This window comes from Dipodomys merriami, unplaced genomic scaffold (genome assembly GCF_024711535.1).
Source record: "Dipodomys merriami isolate MVZ:Mamm:240054 unplaced genomic scaffold, mDipMer1.0.p SCAF_13, whole genome shotgun sequence".
Lineage (NCBI taxonomy): Eukaryota > Metazoa > Chordata > Mammalia > Rodentia > Heteromyidae > Dipodomys > Dipodomys merriami.
Window position 1 is genome coordinate 38,865,656 of NW_027202604.1, and position 22,901 is coordinate 38,888,556.

The 22,901-nt window shown below is 50.8% G+C and overlaps 1 protein-coding gene across 2 annotated transcripts in view; it reads left to right on the top strand.

The window, feature by feature from the left end:
• Window positions 1–1,654: 1,654 nt before the first annotated feature.
• Window positions 1,655–22,901, top strand: part of LOC138824824 (peroxisome proliferator-activated receptor gamma) — a 107,323-nt gene continuing 86,076 nt past the window's right edge. Inside the window, exons 1-3 of one of the 2 annotated variants that reach the window (XM_070019165.1) lie at window positions 1,682–1,757; window positions 9,629–9,674; window positions 20,578–20,661. The gene's annotated coding sequence lies outside the window, so the exon portion shown is untranslated. Of the gene's footprint in view, window positions 1,758–9,628; window positions 9,675–20,577; window positions 20,662–22,901 lie in introns of both variants that reach the window. The other variant, XM_070019164.1, reaches the window with a different exon arrangement.

The following is a 22,901-nucleotide window of genomic DNA, read 5'->3' on the forward strand; positions in this document are numbered from 1 at the left end:
AAAAAAATTAAACAACAACAACAAGAAACTTCTATTACTAGTTACAATCTGGAGGAGCCTCAGATAGGCCGCAGGAAAGCAAGCAGCCACCAGAGCCCTCCAGTGACCCCGTTATTAGGAAATGGGAAGGTGTTGGGGGAGGAGAGACTGGGGGGAGGGAGGAGAAAGCCTCCAAGAGTGGTAGAGAGTCAGATGATGGTGCTGGTGACACCACGTTGTCATGAAGCTGGAACTCACTGGATGTGCCCTTTAAATGCGTGGTGTTAGAGCATGTGAATCATAACTCAAAAAAGCCGTTTCTTCTTTTTTTTTAAAGACAGCTAGCTTGGGACTTGGGGTAGGAGTCCCTCCTGCCCTCCTGGCTGTGGGGCTTTGAGCTCCTATGGTGTGTGTGCATGTGAGTGTGTGCATGTGTGTGTGTGTCTGCATGTGTGGGTGCATTGTGTGCATGTATGTGTGTGGTGTGAGTGTATATGTGCACACGCGCATGTGTGTGCATGTGTGTATATGTGCACTGTGCACATGTGAGTGCATGTATGTGTGTGGGTGTGAGTGTATATGTGCACACGTGCATAATATGTATATATGTGTGCATGTGTGTATATGTGCATATGTGCATGTGTGTGCATGTGTGCATGTGTGAGTGCATTGTGTATATGTGTGCATGTGTATGTGTGCATGTGCATGTGAGTGCATGTGTGAGTGCGTGTGTATATGGTGTGGGTGGGAGTGTATGTGTGTGCATGCGTGTATGTGCGTGTGTGCATGTATATGGTGTGTGTGCGTGGGGTGTGTGTGCACGTGAGTGCATGTGTGTCTTTCTCCCTTCCGTACTGGAGGGAAGGGGAGCGCGCCCTTGGCTGGAGGCCGCAAGCCCAGACCGGACGCTGGGCGGGAGCCTGTGACACGAGAGGGGGAAGCGGGGCTCGCGCTCCTGGACGTCGGGGTCCCCGGGGGTCCCCGGGCCTCGAGCGGCAGGGCAAGGCCCGCTCTGAGCTGAAGGCCGCGCGGCCCCGGCCCCGGCGTGGGGAGCAGTGCGGGAGGCGGCGGCTCCGTGCTGCGCCCCGACGTGATGTCCACGCCGATGCGGGCCCGGCGCGGGGGACCGCGGGGTCCCCGAGGGGAAGCCGGGCGCCCCCGACGGGCTTCGCTACCTGAAGACGGCGTCACCTCGCGGCCGTCCCGGGCCCGGCCGCGCGCCCCGCCGCGGGTCCCTCCCCGGGAAACGGGGCCGGTTCGGGGCCGCCTCCCAGCGGCGGGCGCGGGGAGCGGAGCGGCCCCGGCGGGCCCCGCGCCCTCCCGGCCCGGCGCTCGGGGCCGGAGCCGCCGCCCGGGGCGCTCGGGCCGCCCGCGGGGTCCCCGGGGCCGCCGCCGCCGCCGGTCAGAGCCGACGGGACCCCGGGCCGGGCGCACCGGGCTGGAGGACGGGGCCGGGCGTCCGGGGCGGGCGCGGGGCTGCGGCCCGGCGGGGGGCGGGGGAGGGCCGGCCGGCGTCACGTGGCGCCCGGGGCCGGGCGCGGGACCCCGCGGGGCCGGCGCGGAGGCGGGCGCGCGGCGGGGCGGCGGGGCGGCGGGGCGCCGGGTGCTGGGCGCCCGGTGCTCGGGGGAGGAGCCGAGGTGAGGAGGCCGAGCTGGGAGTCACCGCGCCGCGCGCCGCTTTTATATAAGGCCGGGCGCTAGGTACGGCGGGGCCTTCGCCGCGCGCAGCCCCGGCCGAGCCGCCCCGCGCCGCCCCGCGCCGCCCGCTCCGAGGCGAGGTGAGTGTGCGGCCGGCCCCGCGCCGCCCCGCGCCGCGCGCGCTCCGCTCCGCCCCGCCCCGGGCCGGCGTCGGGGTTCCCGGGGCCCGGGACTGACGGGAGGGGCGCGGGACGAGGCTGTCCGCGGGGGGCGCGGCGCGGCGTCCCCGCGGCGGGTCGGGGCCGGGTGCGAGGTGACGCGGGGCCAGCCATCCCCGCGGCGGGCGGCGGGCGGCGGGCGGCGGGCGGCGTCCCGCGTCCCGGGCCGCGGGCATCAGGTGCGCCCGGCCCCGCCGCGCCCCGCGCCCCCCCGCGCGGCGGGAACCTCCCGCCCCGAGCCCTGGGCACTCGGGCTGTTTATCTCTCGGGACTGGGGGGTGGGGGGTCCGCGCTCGAGTCACTTTGGCGGGCAGTAGTAGTTCCGTCCCGTCCGTCCCTCGGTCCGCGGAGCGAAGGTGCGCCCCGTGCCCCGCGCCCCGCGCCCGCCCGCCCCGGGCTCGCCGCGCGCCCCGCCGTGCCCGCGGCCCCGGGTTCGAGTCCTGCCGGGACCCGACCGGTCCTTTGCTGATCACTGCCCTGGCCGCGGGAAGACCTGAGGCCGGGCCCGGGGGGTGGGGGGCGCTGCATCCCATCATCTGCTCCCCGGAGGGAACGCGCGACACCGGGGGACCCCGGCCGCGCTGGTATTCCTGTCTAGTTGTGGAAAACCTCTTGGCGTGGAAGGGCGCGTTTCCTAGCTCTGGTAGAAGTTGCCAGAAAGCGGGGCCACTGGGGAGCGGGGCCGGCCGGAGACGTTTTACATCCCAGAGAATGTCCTCCCCTTTTTATTCTTATTGTTCCTGCAAAATGCGCGCCGCCCGCCCCGGCCCGGCCCGGCCTCGATCTGAAGACCGGTCCCCTCCATCACCCTGCGGGGACCGGCTTCCCGCAGGCTCGGGTCCCAACGCTGGATCCTGACATCCCCGAGACATTTGACGTTCACCCGGAGTGAGAGCTGGGCGCGGGGATTAGGAAAGTAGAAACTGATTGTTTTTAACCAGCGAGCGGTCTGCATCTACACCAATGTTTTCTCTTTTCTATAATTCTCTGAACACAAGGATGTTAACCTTTTAATTAGCCTTCATTGTCAAGATAGCTGTGGGTGTGGAAGTTGTGTAAAAGGATAACGCATTTTATTTTTAAGTCATAAAATGCTCAAGAACAGGCGGCTTTGCAGGGTAGGGGAAAAAAGTACATTAAGATAACATTTCCAAACGTTTAGTGTATTCTGGCCCCTAGTTTCACTTCTTTTCTAAGACCCCTGTCTGTGTTCCTAGTACATCTGACAGAACATAGTCATCCTGATCCTGGGATATTTTACTGAACTCATTCACTTGAGCCATACTGGTCGCAAGGTGTGGCAGAGGTACTGGGAATTAAGATTCCACTAAGCAAACACCAGCTGTAGAGGATTTTTTTTTTTAATTGCTAGTCAAGAAAACTTGATTTAAGTCATCAATCTGTAAGTGTAAACACATGCTTCTGTACAAAAGTGTGGAGCTGAATACCCTGCTTTTCTTAGTTTTATGTGGCAGATTTCTCCATGATCTGTTCCTTAATTCTCAACACCTCTAAGCAATGTAAGAGCTGCGACTTTGACCAATGGCAAAGGTCCTTTGACACTGATCTAAACAGACCCCATGAAAACCAGGGCCATCTACAGACACATATCTTCCAGGCTTCCAGCCTCTGGGTCTATCACTCTAGCTTGGAAGCATACAAGATCAAAAATATTAATTTTAAGATTATTTTCTCTCTTCCTGGAGGTGTTTTGTTTAAGTCGCGTATTTTCTCACAGCAGAAAGGTAGGCTTCTGAGAGTAATGCAGTATAGATTTTAAATCGTAACAACGTGTCATGTTTTAACTTTTATTTGCTTTCACCAGAATTTGACTCAAATATTGGCTGTTTGTGGTGGCTGGGGGAGGAGGAGGGAGAGAGTGGATTTTTTATGATAGATGTTAAGAAAGTACCACTGATAATAGTGTCTGCTTAAACTGTTATGTTAAGAAACAAGTTTATGTGTTCTGTAATTTCTCTTCAACCATAAATGTGCATCCATGAACACGTATGTCAGTGTTTCATTGCGAGTGTGAACGCTTGCGGTTGTTTGGCCGCGTGCATTCTTCCAGCGGGGAACACGGTGCTCACCTTTGTCACCTTTGGTTTCCTGGTTTGTGAGGTGGGAAAAACCATGCAGTTATTATCCTTTGCTTTTTTTGGGATGACTTTAAGACATTATCAGCTTCAATGATAAGAGCTTGGCCCTGAATTGAATTGAGCTACTATTCTAAAGATCGTGTGACACTGCTGTTTCCCCTAAAGCTCCCTTGGAGGAGAATCCTGTTCTCAGGGTGACAGTGCCCCGGCCGCCCTGTGTCAACACTGCCGCCCTGTGTCACCAGTTCATGAAGCCTTTCCTACTTCATGGTGACTTTGAGCAAAAATCAGTCAATTGTCCGTCTTCTGTCTTTCACAAGCATGATGTGGGCACATCGACATGAATGTGTCTGAATGGTGCAGATGGTGCTCTTATTGAATAAAGCCGAGATCTTGGTGCATTTTTTACAGTGCACCATAAAAGATGACTCTCTGCTGTCCTGCTTTACAGCCCGGCCTACGGTCCTTCTTTCGCACAGCGCTCTTCCTGGGCCCAAAGCCCTTGACTGGCGCCTGCTGATTCCAGTCAGCTCCCTTCCTTTCCACGGGCCCTGGCCCACAGCTGTTTTCTAGGGACTTGAAAAGTTCATGTGTCTTCTGCTCCCCATTCACTAATATGAAGTGGACAACCTCAGTTCCCCGAGCATTTTGTCCAAATAACACATGGGATTTCCTCCTTAGGAGCTGGGAGGTGACTGGGCGTTGTTCTTGAGATGGGGTCGGGAGCTCTGTACAGGCCGCAGGGCCTTGGACAGGGTGCGAGGCCTGTGCTGCCCTTGAATCCCTGGGCCTGCGCCACGGGGTGGAGCTGGCAGCCCCTCGGCTCTGGAACCGGGAGCTGCCAAGCCCACGCAGGGGCCAAGGGGAGAGGATGGGGAGGCCAAGGCCAGGGAAGGTGAAGCCAGGCTGGTGGGTGGCCAGGGTCTCCCCCTTCCTTGTTTGTGGGTCCCCCTGGGGGGTGGGGAACACCCCCTCAGCTACTTCCTTTTGGGGGAACCTCATGCCATGGGGTTCTTCTCCAGACATCATCAATCCCTGCAGTTTCCTTCAAGGACAGCAGAGCTTTTCAGACCTCCATGGATCCTGTTGGTCAGTTTCATCACATATCTGTTTAGGAAACATTTGCATTGATCTTTTTTTAATTTTAATTTTTAAAATCACATGTCTATTTCTGTTCATTATGTCTTGGGTGGTGGGGGTCACCGCCCAGACCTCGCACTGACCAAGTACCCCATGTTCTACCGTGCTGCCGGCCCCGACCCCCGGCCCACCCCCAGCCAAGTGGGGGCGGGCGGGGGACCCGTGGCCTTGAGCCTGCTGGTCAGGCTCTGTGTTGCGGAGTTGTTCCCGGGTGCTGTGCGGTTTCACCCCGGTGCTGTGTGGTTTGAGGCAAGGGCAGGGTAGCCATGGCCGTGGTTCATTGCTTCACTTTTTTCTTTTAAAGTGACCTCAGTTTTTGTGCTCACCTGGCCTCCGGAGGGTCAGGTGCGCTGAGAAAGACCATCTGGCGAGGAAGAGTTCAGATTCAGATTAGCATAAGCCCGGCTGCTGCTGATAAGGAGGCGATGGGGGGTGGGGGAGATTCCCGGAGGAGATGGCCCGGGTCCTGGGCTCTGGCGGGTGTAGCACGGGGTGTAGCTGGTTACTGGGCCCTGGAACCAAGGTTGGTTTGGCTTTGCCTCTGTGGCTCTGTGCAATTCTTGGGCTGCTTGCAGCCCTTTAAAGCAGCCACTCGGTCGGCCCATGTCCTCTCCTCCCTGAGGAACTGCAGGAGTGGGGGAGCTCTGCCCCGCAGTTGGGGGGGGTGCAGTTACACAGCCCTTAGGACCCAGGGTCTGAGGACACCTCACACTGAGAGCATGAGGTCAGCGAAGCTCTGGGAACACGACTTCTTTTCTTCACCTTGACCCAGCCCCTGGGGCCTCCATCCCACCTCCCCGTCACTGTCATCCAAAGGGCTACGAGTCTACCTCTGTAACACCGGACTCCCCACCGCGCCATCAGCAAAAACCTGAGAGTTGAATACTGGAGACAAAGCCTTTAAAAATAATCATAAAGGCCTTATTCCTTTAAGGAACACAGTCTCCGTCTTTGATCATTAGGAAATAGTGGGAAAAGAGGGGAAAATAAATTTAAAGTAACATTTCTCCCCATTTCCCCATGAAGCAAGTATGACAGCATATATGTGCAGTCTTTTTTTTCTCCTCCCCCCCAAATCAAGACAATATGCAAATGTTCGTCAAACTATTTAAGACCCCCAAAGGAAAAACAAGCCATTTGGAAATAGAAGTTAAGAGTTATAGGCTAGTCGATAGCTCTGTGTGTGTGTGTGTATGTGTGTGTGCGCGTGCCTGAGTGTGTGTGTGTGTGTGTATGTTTTATCAGTTGTGGGGCTTGAACTCAGGGCCTGGGTGCTATCTCTAGCTCTCTGCCCACAGCTAATGCTCTACTACTTTGAGCCACTGCTCCACCTCCCGTGTTTGAGTGGTTAATTAGAAATAAGAGTCTCACAAGGACTTCTCAACCCCAGGCTGGCTTCAAATTGTGATCCTCAGATCTCAGCTTCCTAAGTAGCTAGGATTATGACAGATGTGAGCCACCAGTGCCAGGCCTGGTAGATAGTTTATTTATTCAAGTACCACTTCACCAAGGCCCTTATTATCTGTGATGTTAGCCCGGCGGTGCTCAGGAGTGCGTGCAGATGGAAATGAGAGGGTCTTCTCAGTCATTTCACCAAACAAAAAAAGTGTCTCCAATAACTCTAAAGCAGTGCTTAATCCCTTCACAGATCCATAGATCATAGAATTGTAGACAGGTGGGTTTTTTTCCCTTTTCTTTTACCTGAAAATAGGGCATGCCAGTATATATCTGTTGCCAATACATGCATAGGAGCCACCCAGAAAGCAAGCTCCTTCATCCCGTGACTCAGCTGGCTGGTAGTACTTAACAGATAAGCACCGGCTACCCTTGTGCCCGGTGACTAAGCTCATTTGCCATTCAGTTCTCTGCAGGAAGCTGCTGGTCTGCTGGTCTCTGCAGCTCAAGCAGAGATCCCAGGCTCGCCTGCTGAATGCTGTCCTTTCTCTGGCAGTTGATAATTACTGGTGTAAACAAGTTTTTGATTGCTTGGAAAAGTATACCCATATAAATTCTTTCCCTTGTTTTATACACTGGATAAGGTTTATAAAAGAGAGAGTAAACATATGAATGATATAAATGTAAGTGAAGTCGAAACTTCAAAAAATTATTTGCATATGTCAATATAATCCAGAAGAAGGAAGAAAATGCCCAGGCAGGCATTTGGCAGTGTGCGATTAGTGCATGTTTTCCCAAAGCATTTGGAGCTAGTTAGAGACATCCTGGTTTTATTTAAAGGCAATATAATATTTTTAAACTTTGTGTTCAACAAGGTTCAAATTTGTTGGCTTTTTAGGCCTGGGGAAGTTCAATGTCTGAGAACCACAGACAAATCAGTTTCTAGGTGCCATTCATCTGAGTTCTACGTGTTTGTGGTACGGCGTGCTGGTGTTTTGTTTTGTTTTTTAAGAATTAGGAAGTAGTCTGATGTGAGAGCTCTCGGAGTGTGGTGCTAGCCCCTGCTGTCCCAGCATCCTTTGGGAATTTGCTAGAAATGCCCCCACCTCAGGCCCACTGGGAGAGGACTCAGAGGATGGAGTCTCGTGGTCTTGGGTTCAGGGGTTCTGGTGTAGGGGACTGCTTTGGAATCCCAGAGAGTTTGGGGAGCCATTGTCAAGGCAATTAGTGTGGATTCTGTTTAGCAGGCCAACCCCGGTCTGTGGTTGCTGAATTTCTTCCCACCCATTCAATCTCTTGGGGCCACACTGCAAAACCACCCAACTGGCTCATCGTTTTATGACTTAGAAAAATCCAAGGCTGCCGTCCACAGGCTCCTGTGGGGCCAGCAGCTGGCTCATCCCGTGTCAGCCTCGGTGGTGCGTTTAGTCTTCTGTGGTCCTTAGGATTCCAGAGTCCCCATGCCAATGGCGATGGGGGATGGCTCAGAGCAAGGGTCTGAATGAGATGGGTTTTGAAGATGCCATTTATAAAGCTGGAATCCTGCTTAATAGAGGCATGATGTAGGCAGGTATGGTGGCTCCTGTCTGTAATCTGGGGACAGAGATCGGGAGCTCAGTGGTTCAAAGCCAACAAAAAGTTCCCAAAGTCATATCTCAGCGAATGAGCTGAGCGAGGTGGTGTGTGCCTGCAGGCCCAGCACTGTATAGTCAGAGATAAGTCCCTGACCAAAGCTCAAGACCCTGTCAGGAAAATAATTAAAGCAAAAAGGACTGAGGCCAAGGCTCAAGTGCCCTGTGCCTGTCTAGCAAGTCCCAAGGCCCCGAGTTCAATCCCCAGTACTGCTGCGAAAAAAAAGTAAAAAAAAAAAAAATTCTTTAAGTAGATTATATACCTTTCCTAGTGACGGCTGATAGGTTTTTATTTCCCCCCCTTGTCTAAAATTTTCTAATTTAGGGATTGGAGCTGAGGGTACAGCTGGGGGACAAAGCCCTAGCTTAACTCCTACTCACCTTTAAAAAAAAATCATGGATTAAGGAATCCGTATTCCTATATCTCTGATGTCACCAAGATTGCGCCTGCATAGAAAAGATTGGGCAATCTTATTGCAATATGTCCATGTACTCTGGTGCTACACCCCCACTTCTGGGACAGTTTCCAAAGGGCTGGAGGATATCGGAAAAAGGCATGTGCACAGCGACTTTCATTTAAAAAAAAAAAAAAAAAGACTTCGTGATAAGAAACCTCTATGTGAGCCAGGTATAGTAGTCTACACCTGTAATCTCAGTACCCAAGAGGCTGAGACCACAGGATCCCATGAGTTTGACCGCGTCAGCCTAGGCTACAAAGCAGAATCCTGTCTCAAAAACCAAAGGACTCCACCTTGGGCAATCACATAAATACTCCACCGTCAGAGACCGGTTAAATAAATTATCATGTATCACTCTGTGGGATGTTATACAATGTCTGTGATAACTTAGAAAACTACTAGCAACGCTGAAAGAATTAGGTGGGAAAAAAAGGAGGATTATAATGTATGTGTAGTATTGATTGTGACTTTTTTAAAAGGCATCTGGAGGAAATATACAAAATAGTAACAGTTAGATTCAAGTAGCCGGATACAGAGGGCTTTGTATTTTGTTCTTTCTTTCTTTCTTTTTTTTGAACTCTAGCCAGTGTTACATAAGTTACTTTTGTAATTAAAACATGCATGTATAGCTTTAATTTTTTTTAACTAAACATGAAGACTCTACAGAAGGAAAGTGTAAAGTCATGACCTGACATCTTTCCATTCTACCCAACCTTTATTTTGTACTTGACTTTGTTTCACATAATGGATTTGCCTGACTTTTTGCCTATTGGGGAAGGAAAGAAAACCTTAAAAACCCATCCTTCCCCTCACCCCCTCCAGCCTTTTTACGCCCAGCCACTTGTTAGTTAGGTTTGGTTTTGTTCTTCCCTAGGGCCTGTGATCTGTTTGACCTTTAGTACACACACTGGCATATAGAGCTCTTAAAAATGCTTCCTGAGTTACTTTCCTTTAAAGCCCTCTTCTTTTAATTTTTTTCTTTAAAAATATACATGTATCATACCCAGGATTTTTCCCCCCTATAATTAGTTGGCCTCATGATAGTTATTTGTTTTTCCAACTCCTGACAGGATTTGAACCTGCAATAAAGACTTCCCACCCACAGGAGAACGTCAGGTGAGCATCGTCCCTCACACTGTGTGGGGGTGGTTTGGAAAATAGTAGATTTAAATTAGGAAGTGATTAGGGGGTCTCCCCAAATCTGTGCGAACTGTGTAGAGTTGCCTATAGATTTCCTCGTCAACTGAGGACAGCATCGACCCTCACATTAGTTCTCTCTCCACTTATTTTCTTTGCATTGTTCTAGAAATCCCAGTGGGAAAATTAACAGCATTTGCCTTTGACCTAGGTTGGAGATTACGTTTTTCCCACTGCTTTCTTGGGCTTGCTTTTGGGACACTTTTGTGTCAGACTTATGTCTTAGTATCTTCTCTAGCTTGGCTTTTTTTTTTTTAAGGCCTTCAGATATTTTGTATCAGAGACATTGCCTCTTTCTTCTCTCTTCTGTCTGCCTCGTTGATGGCAGAGTTTCTGAGAGTTTAGTCCTTAGTATAAGATAATGCAGAGGACAACTCACAAAAGTGCTTCTAGTAAGATGATCATTCAAAGAACAAATGTAAACTCAATGCTTTTTATTTCTTTTTGGGGGGAGGGGCAGTTTCTTGGGACCAAACCTTAGGCCACAGATCACAAACGTTGGAGTCGTATCTGCAGGCCTGCACCCGTGTGAAAAGATTATTTGAGAACCAGGTTCTCAATGCCATTCCCAGGCTCTGTGTCCAGGAATCATCTGCCATTGCAGTTTTGTGTTGAACTTGACAAAATACTACGTTACTGACCACTTAGACATTGGTTCTGGTCGTGAATGGTGGAGAGAGAGGAAGGGGGTCTGGAGGAATTTCTATGAAATGAAGTGGATGAGTTTTCTCCCTCGGACAGGGCCTGGGGTGGATGTCAGCAGACTTTCAGATTTGGTGCTTTACGCCCGTTTGTTTACGTTATTGCACAAACTCCACGCTGAGTGAGTGGCCACTGGCAGTGTAGCACTGTGAATCCTCACCCAGGAACCAAAATCTGCCCATGGAGAACACAGCTGTGTAAGGGGGGGGGGTGGAGCTTCTAAGTCAGGAGAAGACAGCATCTCCCCGGGCCGGCCGAGCGGAGCCCGTGACCGAGCAACTGCACAGTGCAGCTGGGCACAATGAGCACATGTATTTACACCAACACTCAAGGCCGCCTGTTTGGATGCTTGCTGGTCCCCAAAATACACAACACGCAGATCACTGGGTTTAACTTTTTTTTTTTTAATATAAAATCTGGCTGGTTTTCCTGGTGAATGCACTTTGGGTTGGAAACCACGAGCTTTTAACTCTGTTAAAAAAAAGCAAGCTGGTTTTCTTCTTAGCCTGGATAAAGCAGAATGCGAAGCCGGGTCCTCCCTGAGTTGCGGTCTCACGTCCGCTGTCTTCTGAAGGATGCACACGGGTTTGGAGATGGCTCGGTGTCTTGTGTTTTCTCAGTGTGGACATTTGTACCCTGTGGGCCGGGCGCCAGTGTGGCACGGCTGGCCACGCCCTGCCCCGGCCCTGCCCACTCCCCTCCCTCCCCCAAGGCCCCGCAGCACAGGGGCAGGTGCACAGTGCGGGTTTCCCACGGGGTCAGGGGAATCCCTGTCTCTTCCCTAAACTGCCCCCTGTAGTGCAAACTTACCTCTTAGATCCTGTTTCTACGACAGTCAGTCATATAGATCAATACCAGAAGAAATCCCCATCGTGCAGTTCTGAACCCGGGGCTTGGAGAGAAGGAAGAATGTTAATGATAGACTTGGGCCCGGCCGTGCTGGTCAGACGAACAGGTTTTCCGGCCCCTCACAGGCCCTCCGCAGCATCTGAGCGACTTCTGCTAAGTCCTCAGGCGGAGAAGAGTGGAGAGCTGGCACGGCATGGGGCGTGACGCGACGCACTCTCCGCGTGTGAAGTAGAAGGGGCTCCCTTTCCGTTTCCGTCGTGCGAGGTAAAACCCCTATGCTTTCACCCGCTCACTGATGCTTTCTGTGGATGACAAACACTGTCATCATCATTATTTTAACAGCTCATCTTTTCCAAGGACGAAACAGACTGATGTGGAAGAGCAAAGCGGATAAATGAGCCTCTTCCCTGCCCTGTGACGCCATGCCTCCCCCCCCCCCGCCCCGCTGTGCCCGCTAGACGTGGGGGGGACCCTTCTCCCTCGGAGAGAAGGTAGCAGGGGAAGGGAGAGAGGGCTGGGCTGCGGGCTTTGCTCCTTTGATTATTGAGACTTCCTTTTCCTTAACGTGTAACCCCCTTCGCGCACTGCAGGGCACAGGAACGAAAAACATCTGTTCGGGCAAGTTCTAGGCTCAGAATGGGAAGCCGTGCTCTTTAGGTAGGAGCCTGGAACCTACATGAGTCCAAAGGGACACAAGTGAAAATGGGCTCAGGGCCAGGCAAGGCAGACTGCAGATTTCAAGGAGAATAAGATCCACGGCCGGGTGGGAAGGACAGGAAGAGAGAGCCTCGTACCCAAGACCTCAGGAGCTCAGACTACGACATTTAAGGATCTACAGAGGGCTGGGCGTTGGTGGCTCACACCTGTAATCTTGGCTACTCAGGAGGCTGAGATCTAAGGATTGTGGTTGGAAGCCAGCCTGGGCAGGAAAGGCCGGGAGATTCTTCTTTCCAATAAAATACTCAGAAAAGGCTGGAAGTGGTGCTGTGGCTCAAGTGGTAAAGCACTAGCTTTGAGCACAAAGAGGCCCAGGGACAGCACCCAGGCCCTGAGTTCAAGCCCCGGCATTGACAAAAAAAGAAAGAAAGAAAGAAAGTAGGAACCAGAGCTTGATTCTGTTGGTGTGAAATATCCTGAGCAAGTATTCCATGCAGATTGGGGGGGGGGGGGCGGGGAAGCAGAAGCAGTGCCTGCTGGGAGCCTGCTGGGAGCCTGGGATTTCAAGATGGTTTGAAAACTTTGCAGAGGGCCCAAGTTTGCTAGGTGCTGGCTCAGCCCCGGCTTGCACATCCGTCAGATCTGATTGTCGTACATTGCACACATGTAGTGAATTCCTCATGCTGCCCTCCATAAACATGCACAACTGTTACATGTCAATTAAGAATAAAAGTAAATAAAATCAAAACTGGATATCACTTAAAAAAACTTTAAAAGTTCTGCCAATGGCTATAATCTTAACAGTAATCTTAACTACTCAGGAGACTGAGGTCCAGAGGATCTAAGTTCAAAGCTAGCCTGAGCAGAAAAATCCACAAGATTTCCATTTCTAGCTGGGCACCAGTGGCTCATGCCTATAATTCTTGTTACTGAAGAGTCTGAGAGCTGAGGACTGAAGTTCAAAGCCAGCCTAGGCAGGAAAGTCCATGAGACTCTTATTTCCAACTAACCACCAAAAAAGCCAGAAGTGAAGGAATGGCTCAAGTGGTAGAGTACTGGCCTTGAAGGAAAAAGCTCAGGAACTGTGCCCAGCCCTGAGCTCAAGCCCCAGGACTGACAACTCTCTCTCTCTCTCTCTCTCTCTCTCTCTCTCTCTCTCTCTCTCTCTCTCTCTCTCTCTCTCTCTCTCTCTCTCTCTCTCTCTCTCTCTGTCTCTCTCTCTCACACACACACACCTCTCTCTCTCTCTCTCTCTCTCTCTCTCACACACACACACACACACACACACAGAGACTCCATCTCAAAAATAACCAACCAAAAAGCCAGGCTGAGGTGTGGCTTAAGAGATAGAAAACCTGCTGGCCAAGCAAACTTGAGGTCTTGTGTTAAAACCCCAGTATCTGAAAATAAACAAATGACAAATACTATTTATTCCCAGCTTGAGATAGTCAAAGAGGAAGGGAAAACCATTCCCAGTGTAATGAAGTAAGTCGTGTGGAAGGGTGGTAGGAGAGGCAGAGCTATGTTGGCGATGGAGGTTTGGAGACGGAGGTTTGGAGGTAGAGGCTTGGCTGGATGATAATGGATCCGGAATGCAGGGGGAGGAGAATTCCAGGTCTTCAGACCAGGGAGACGATTTCACCAGATTGTCCTGGCTGGCAGAGGTCTGTGGAGAAAGCAGCCTGGAAGTGGTTGCAGAACCTGTCCAGGGGGTGCAGAGGCCCTGCTGGCCCGCTGGGCAGCAGACAGGGTGATACCTTGCCTAGGGGTTCAGGTGTGATGGCTGCTGTGGCTTTGGCGTTGGCGACTTCCTGGCACAAGCAAGTGCACGGTCAAGTGCGTGATTTTGGCCTTTCATAAATGTCTCCAGAGTGGACTGAGAAGAAAGCTTCTCCCCCAGAGGGCTGCAGTGTCCAGCATGGATGGAGACATGGGGAGCTGTGTCCTGGGGGGGGGGCACGCTCACTCACCGTAGGGGCCCTTTGCCGTGTCACCCACTGTGCCGGACACACCCTGCGGCAGTGTGCAGGAGCCTGGCTTGGCTGGAGACGCCCACTCCCACAGAGGCCGAGGCCTGCGGGGGGGGCGCCTCCTGCAGCCTGCACCCACCGCCCCCCGCTTCCTTCACGACTCGCCATCTCACCGGAGCCTACGCTTCCGATCACTGTCATCAGTGTCTGTAATCACACCCATGTAAACGTGTGTGCACAAATCAGACTTTAGCCATCCCCTAACAGCTCCAGGATTTCTGTGCTTTTGCCTTTTGGGGGTCCCCGAGAAGCAGATCCAGGGCCTCCTGCAGGCCAAGCCCGCGTCAGGCCTCGGAGCCACGCCCCACGCCCCCTACTTCCTCAGCTCTTTTTAGAGAAACTACTATTTTCCATCACCTCCCGAGCGAGAGCCGTTTGCTTCCTTCCAATTTTAATATTTATAGAAAGTTCCCCTTGCACGTGACATGTGTCATAAGTCATGTAAATTTCTGCCGAGGTGTTACGCAAACCGCAGAAGTGCTGACCCTCAGTCCTTCGGCTCTGTGATGTAACAGCGTGATTGAACAAGACCTGGCGCGCCCGCCCACGCCAGCGTGTCTCTGGGCGCCATTTTGATGTGGGTAAAAGTTTAAGGGATTTGAATTATGCCACTGATTCGATGCCTGTGGTTACAGATGTCACACACTAGCGTTTGGACATACCACAGATCAACTGCCCTTCCTAGAAACTGGACCATCCAGACGCTCTTAGGCGGAGAAATTCTGGAATGTTCTTCAAAGAAGGGGCATTCTTTTTGTAAGGATTGTTGTAGTGTTTCAGGTGAAGGAAAATGTTATCCACAGAAAAAGAAAAAAATTCATTTCGTCTCAAGCCTAATAGAATATTTGACTTAAAGTAGCCTGCCTCATTCTAGTGATTAAACAGTGTATCCACATTGTTAGCCATGAGTGGAACATTGCTGTGTCTTGCTCCGGGCAGGCATGGTGTACCTGTGCAGTGGGCCTTCGGTGGACACGGTGTTGTTGGGAGATGTGAGGAGATGGTGCAAATCAAGGGAGGGAGTGTGGTTAAGTGGGAAGCGGGGGGGTGGGGGGGGAGGAAGGTGACTAGCAAAGAGAGTTTAGAGACTAGCAAAGGTAGTTTCTGATGTAGCTCAGTGGCAAAGCGCTTGCCTAGCAAGTATAATGTCCTGGGTTTGATCTCCAGTACCAAAAAAAAAAAGACAAAAAAAAGTACAGTTATATATATATATATATTTTTTTTTTAACCCAAACTATAGGTAGTTCTTACGTGTAATTACCACTGTGCACAATTTTTGGTGAAACATCTTTGATGTCTTCATTTCTACACAATGACAATAATGGCTAACTCGGATCTTGAATATTAAAAAAAAGGGGGTTTTATTTTTGGTTTTGGTTTTTTGTCAGAGCAGGGGCCTGTTGCTCACACCTGTAATCTTCGCTATTTAGAAGGCTGAGATCTGAGGATCATGGTTCAAGGCCAACCTGGACAAGAAAGTCTTGGGACTCTTAATTTCCAATTAACCACCACAAAAGCTGGAAGTGGAGCTGTGGCTCAAGTGATAGTTCACCAACCTTGAGGGGGGAAAAGCTCAGAGGGCTCAGGCCCCAGGACCAGCACAGGCGCAAAATACTTCTTTCCTCACAGTTGAGCCTCTGTCCCCCCCTTCCCCTCCCAGCCTGCTTTCCTCTCTCCTTCCTCCTCCTCTTCCCTTGGCTATCATTCCTACATTCTCTTCCCCTCCTGTCTGTGCCTGGTGCTTCCTAAACTCTGGGTTTTTTTTCCCTTTCTTTTCCTTTCCTGATGGAGCTCTTCTTTATTCTTGGCTTCTCAGCGGCTACCATGTCTCTCTCTGGCTAAACTTTCAATGCAAGAAATCCCATGTGTTTTCATCTGCTGACCAAACGAGCCATGGAGGGGATGTTTTTATTCTGGAAGGAACGTGAGCTCGCTCTCAGACGAAGCCCTGTTTGGTGGGAATCATTTATGATGGGTGTTGTGAGCGCCCTTGGGCCATGGATCCTCAACTGGCAGAAGGGGCGGAAGGCCTGGCAAAACCACAGCAAGTGCTGAGCCACCGACCTCCCCTTCTGCCCTCCTACCCGGCCCGGGACCCCGGCGGTGTGCCCTGCCCGCCCCGGTACAAGCGGCAGAATGCCGGTCTGCGCGGTTCACGCCGGGCCCCTTCTCAAGAACGCTGCTAACAACTAGCAGATGTCTAGCAAATCACTGTTGCGCCCCTACTTCCTATTGCCCCGCTCATTCTGCCTCCTAATCCTCAATAGCTTGCATAACTTGCTGGAATATTGTCACTTACTAGGGTTGTTAGTTAACAACGGATGCACTAATAGAACTGCATGCTTTCGTGGTGAGAGAATGCTTTCTTCCCATTCATTCTACCCTCTGGTCTGTTCTGCTGTGACACCCTTAGCTGGTGTCACTTAACTGTCTTCCTAAAGGACTTTCGTAATTAACTCAAGAGGCAGCTAGTGGTAGCTTTGGAACATAGTTTCTTTGTACTTTTCTGCATTAGTTTCTAGGAAAAGCACCCTGCATCCTTGAGAGTACCTTATTCATCCTCAGCCGTGCACACACAGAATATATCCTAAGAGTCAGATGAAGGGAAAGGAAGGGAGAGGCAGGTGACAAACCAAGTTCTAAATGCAGTGTAAGCCCGGCTACTTTGTCTTGCGCAAGAGGCTAATTTTCCCAGAGTTTTCCATTCCCCAGATAACAATTGGGTCTACACAAGTGTAACCACGAGCAGATGTAACACAGGTTAGAACTAAACTCTGCAGCTCTGTTTTGTGTCTGGTCAACAGTGAGCGGTCCATAGTAACATGAGAGCCCAGCGCCTTCGTGCAGCCCATAGCCAGGCAGACCAGCCCGCTGCAGCTCCAGTGCCCCTTCAGAGCCAATCCACAAACAAAGCCAGAGTCCGCAGTGCCGAGACGCCTTGAGGCTGTGGTCTGTGTGGTCCCCATGCCTCGAGGGCCTCAGGGGCCCAGCTGTGCTGACAGTGCATGTGGTGCCTGAAACAGCCCAGCATGGAAGCATCAGCATCACAGAAACTGGCAGCGCAGAGAAGCAAGAGCAGGAGAGCCAGCAACACAATGGGGGGGGGGGGCAGCGAAAAATCAAGGCGTCTAATGGCTTTAGACAACGTGTAGCTTGCTCTGGAGGGTGGGAAGGAAGACAGGTCGCAAAACCAGGGCAGAATGGGTGAAAGTGAAAAAGTGGAAAGTTTGAGATGAACCGAGTTAGGCAGACTGTTGGCGCTGGTTTTGATTCAGTGACAGGGCTTTCAGACGTACAGGGCTAATGTACTTTGTTAATCTCCAGAAATGAGCCATATATGCAAATGTATTTTCTGCCGAAACCTTTTCTGTTGGAAAAGGAACTTGTTATTTATAGACTGTACTTGGGAAATATCACTGGCACTATTTCGCAATGAACACTGTATTGGTGAAAAGTTCCAGATATTCTTGTTGCTAAAATGGTTTCGATTTTTAAAGACATACTGTCAAGAGTAAATGTGAATCCTTTTCCAAGGGCCTGGGGCACTATGGAGTAGAACCCAGGGCCTGGAGCTTGTAAAGCAAATTCTACCCCTGAACTATGTTCCTGCAACTCCACTGAGTACTCTGTGTGTGTGTGTGTGTGTGTGTGTGTGTGTGAGAGAGAGAGAGAGAGAGATAGTCATGTCACTTGTGCTGTGACATGTTTTCATAGATTTCTGATATTAAAAGTCCTTTGCCCTTCTCAGATAAATCCAACCTGATTTATGGTAGCGTGTTCATTTACTGTTGATTTCTTTCCTTAAGTATTTTTTTCTTGGATCTAAGTCAATATTGATAAGTAGGACTGATATTTTTCTGTGTTTTGGTCTGATTTTCATGTCACTATTATACTTTGGGAAACAGGTCATTATATTTCTTTTACTCAGAAAGTTTGTATAATAAGAAAAGTATCTTTTCTGTGGAAATTCAGAAAACCCCCACTATGGGGTTACTATGGATAAATGTAAATAATTTCTTTTTTTATGGCAGTGCTGGGTTTGAATCCAGGCCTGTTCAGGACAGGGCAGTGCTCTACCAGTGCAGTACACATTTTTTATATTTCCATTTTGAATTATTTCTTATATTTCTTGAATCACTGTTTACCATGATTCCATCTCAGGCAAATTAATCTGAGTAACTACTGAGTAACTCAGTAACTGTGGGAGTCTGACCTCAGATTTGACATAGTTGAATGAGAAGCCAGAACAGCCCTGTGCCAGGTGGTGGGTTTTGTTTGAGTGGAGAACATTATTACCTTAAGCCCAGACTTGGGCTCCCAGGGACCCCGAGGGAGGTAGATCTGAAGAGGGTTAGCAGTGGAGAATGAGGAGCGCTGCAAGCCTCAGAAAGGGGCTTTTTTCCTATCCTGGGATTTTCGATTTTAGGTATTTGGCCTGCCTTTCCTTGACGGACGGAACGGTTGTGAGTGTGGCCCTGGTGTGGGTGAGAGCGGGGACGGGACGGGAAGCGGGAGGAGAGGGAGGCTGTGGGAATCTCATTTTCTGTTGGAGCCAATTCTTGGAGATGCGAGCTAGGAGTTTCCACACAATCCTCACGCCCCTACAGTCTGCTTCTCTATGAATGTATTACAGAGAGCAAATGTCAGGGAGGGCTAGCGTGCCTTCACCTGAACCTGGAGTCCGTATTCTTCACAGGTTTCCAGTGGTGATTTCATTCAAACCTTTGTCTATGGGTACTGTTTTCTTTTGCGTTCACCTGTCGGAACCCTTTTGGTGGTTGCCTTAGATGCTCAGAGCATGCCCCCCCCCCCGGCAGTGTCGTGCCTTGCGTGTGGTTTCTGACACGGTTTTGGTGTGCGTGTGTCTTTCCCTTCCACGGACAAACAGTTTGTGCACATTGCTGTGGACAGCCAGAAAACCAAGCACACAGGCAGAAAGCCCTGACCAAGCGGGCCCCTCCAGCTCGCAGCCTCTCATGTTAGCAATAGCAACGTGGGGGCCCCTGCGTCCGCAGTCTCAGGTAGCAGAATCATTTCTGTAAGTCCCAACTGTTCTAGAAGGCACAGAAATAGAGAACACACGACTGGAGTGCTGGGGTGGGAGGGCGGGGTGTCGGGGCTGCGTGCCAGGCTCCGGAGAAGGCCTTTGGCGGGGAGGCCGCTTCATCTCGTGGCAAGCTCTGTCCCCGAGCCTTTGGGCACCACTCACCCGCAGGCTGCTTCCCGGCCTGCCCGCCGTGACTCCTCCGTGAGTCTCACCGTGTGGCTCACCGCCTCTCCAACCAGCTAGCATGGAAGGAGATGAAGGTTTTTTGTTTTTTGTTTTGTTTTGTTTTTGGTCCAGTCGTGGTGCCTGAACTCTGGGCCTGGGTGCTGTCCCTCAGCTCTTCAGCTCAAGGCTAGCGCTCTACCACTTGAGCCACAGCGCCACTTCCGGGTTTTTTCTTTTTGCTTATGTGGTGCTGAGGAATCGAACCCAGGGCCTCACGCATGCAAGGCAAGCGCTCTACCACTGAGCCACCTTCCCAGCCCAAAGTGGAGGTTTTTTTTGTTTGTTTTTTTTTTTGAGTCCGGTCATGGGGCCTGAACTCTGGGCCTGGGCGCTGTCCCTCAGCTCTTCCGCTCAAGGATAGAGCTCTATCACTTGAGCCACAGCACCACTTCTGGCTTTTTTCTTATGTGGTGCCGAGGAATGGAACCCAGGGTCTCATGCATGCAAGGCAAGCACTCTACCACTGAGCCACCTTCCCAGCCCCTGGAGATGAAGTTTTGTTTCAACACATATCAACACTGCAGTGTGTAACTTTTATTAAGTGTCTACCTTGAGTCAGGTGACTCGTACCTCTAATCCTAGCCATTCAGGAAGCAGAGAGTGGGAGACTTTGATTTGAGGTCACCCTAGGGATTAAGGCAGTCAGACCTCGTCTCAACCGCTCACTGGTCATGGTGGGGCAGCCTGTTGTTTCTAGCTACGTGGGAAAAACGAATAGGCGGATCACAGTCTAGGCTGGCTGGGATATAAACAGGAGAGAGCCTGTTTTATAAAGGGCTGAAGGCCTGACTCATATGCACAAGGCCCCAAGTTCAACCCCCAGTACCACTAAAAACCTTTCTTATTCTGTGTGTGTGTGTGTGTGTGTGTGTGTGTTTTAGGAAATGCAACCCAGGGCCCTTCTGCAATGCTAATCAGGTATTCTATTACTGAACTATACTCACAGTGATCAGATCTTTGATGTTACTAACCCCTTTAAGATCTAGTTTTTCCTAAGTCTGCACAATAATGTAGGTATTGTTATTAATTTGACTTATAAGATGGATGAAATTTAAAAAAAAAAAAAAGCTTTGCCTCATGTCAGTGACCCAAGTGGGAAGTTAATCTAATACATGCTCCTTCCATGAAATAATTCTGAGAAGACTCTCCAGCCTTGCATGAGTTATCATGAGTCATTTGGGCAAATAATCGGGATGAAATCCAACAGAGAAAATAAATTTATTTGTGCATGTACATTCTGGCAGCCTGGGTTATCCAAGGATTCTGAATATTGCGTGTATATTGAAAATCTTGTTTCTTTTCCATTGTTCAGCTCTGAAAAAGACGCCAACTGCGAATCACAGATCAACAACAAGAAAGCCATTCTATTCCCTGGAATAAGAATCACCTATTAACGGTAGGTAAATCAAAGTTATTATACTACATTTCTATTTAAAAGTATCTTCATTGGATTTTATGGTACAGTTTCTTAGGGGGCTTTTATTTTTTCCTGTCCTGACACTTTCTCTATGTAATTTGCTAATCAGCTGGAGTTCATGGAGTCATATTTGTCTAAGACAAAACAAAGATAGGAAAATGACCTAGACATGGAGAAATAACACACATCCTGAAAAAAATAAGTCTCGACTAAGTCTTGTGCATTCCTTTTGTTTTCGTACCCAAGGACTAATGGCAAATACATTCCTTCAGGTTCTTGTGATAGTTAGAATGAAATTGATCAAAATGACTATGGCTGCCTGGTCTCTGTAGGCCGTACATGCAGGATCTATGGCCAGGAAGTGACAGGTGAGTTTCACAGTATATAAGAAGAGTTCCATCCTGGAGGGGCGTTGCTGGGGAAGCTTGTACCCAGGCCGAAACTGCTGCTTCCTGAGACGCCATCTCAGAGGCCAGCTGGGGGCAAGGGCCCGGGAAGTCCACCGCTGAGAATGTAAACCTTTGGCCCCTGATCCCAGAGCTGTGTCACAGATCCCCACTGTGTCCGGGAAAGGCAGGGAGACACCAGTCACTCTTTGACATGGCTTGGGGACTACTGAGCGCCGTCAGTAAGGAAAGTCACAGAGTGGCTCATTTTCCTAAAACCGCAGATAAAGAGATTCTGCAGCACTGAAAGAGGAATAACAGAAATGAATGCAGAGCGTGCACAAGTGTGCACAGATGTGCACGCAGTAAGGTGCCCAGGGAGGGATCCTGCCCCATCCCCGAGAGGCAGGGCCGAGAAGCAGGGCCCTCCCGATGACAAAGCAGCTCCTAGAGCTCTGTGGACAAGTGGGAGATCAAAGCCAGACTGGTGGTTGTAAGGATATACTCAAGGGAGACAGATGAAGCCGGAAGAGCTCTCAGAGACCAGAGCTAGGACAACCTGACAACAGCACAGCTAACCAGCGGGGCACCAAGGGCACACACCTGGCATCCTGGCTACTCAGGAGGCTTAGATCTGAGAATGGCAGTTTGAAGCCAGCCCGGGCAAGAAAGTCCATGAGACTCTGTTCTCCAATAAACCACCAAAAGCCAGAAGTGGAGCTGTGGCTCGAGTAGTAGACCAGTAGTCTAAAGCTCAAAGATAGAGCCCAGGCCCAGAGTTCACAACTGACAAAAAGAAAAAAAAAATAACAAACTAACCAATATGATGGGATTATAAGTTTTCCAAATGAAATGTATCTATAAAGTTCAGACTGAGGCAAATAAATGAATGAATGAGTAGATAAACAAAGGTAGGGAGGAGAAAAACTCTTCTTTCGCAGAAAACTTAATAAACAGAAGAGGAACTCAGAAAACAGAATTGTCGGAGACCCAGAGCCACGCACGTGGCAGGCAGGATCCGCCCATCAATACTGAAATTAGAGGGCGGAGGAAAGTAAGAGACTTCCAGGGTATTTCCCCCAATGTGTCTTTGTTACAAAAGGGAAGAAACCTGGCAGACACCACCATGAAACCAGGCCACCAAGGTCAGCATCATGGTAACGAGATGTTTGAAAAGGCACCGCTGGCCTCTGCTGACATCCAGTGTGTGACTCTTGGGGCTAAGGGCCCCATCTCTGCTGTCTCTGTAACTCTGCGATCAGCCGTGTCTCATTCCAGAGGCAGTGGTGGTTGGGTATTTCGGCTGTGATGCTGGGGATAGCACCAGGGCCTGGTGGGGTCTTGATCACTGGTCCTCAGAGAAGGAATTCTCTTAAACTCACGGGAGGTGTGGTCCCTCCCTTGCCCCTGAATATTTCCCGAGCCCTTGTCCTTTGCCTCCTGGTCCTGGAGGTTGAACCTGGGGCCCCGGACATGCTAAGTGGGTGCTGGACCTCTGAGCCACACCGCTCCCCTTGACTTCTCTTCGCACACGCTGTTCCGCAGCCCGCTCTGCGCCCATCTGGCCTCCATGCGGCCATCAGCTATGTCCTATCCCAGCCTCTTGCCCAACCCCAGGGTGTGGGCAGGCACGTGGGGGTCAGGTGGAGCTCAGTGGTGGTGCATTTGCCTGGCACGTGGACCCCACCCACGCTGGTGGGCGGCCAGCTCCATCAGGCCCTGCCGCCGTGGGTCCCACCTTCTAGCAAAGATTTTAATTGGTGATCAATGGGATGCAGATGCTCAAACCACAACCGTGCGGGTGGTGGGATCCCACCGAGACACCCCCCCCCC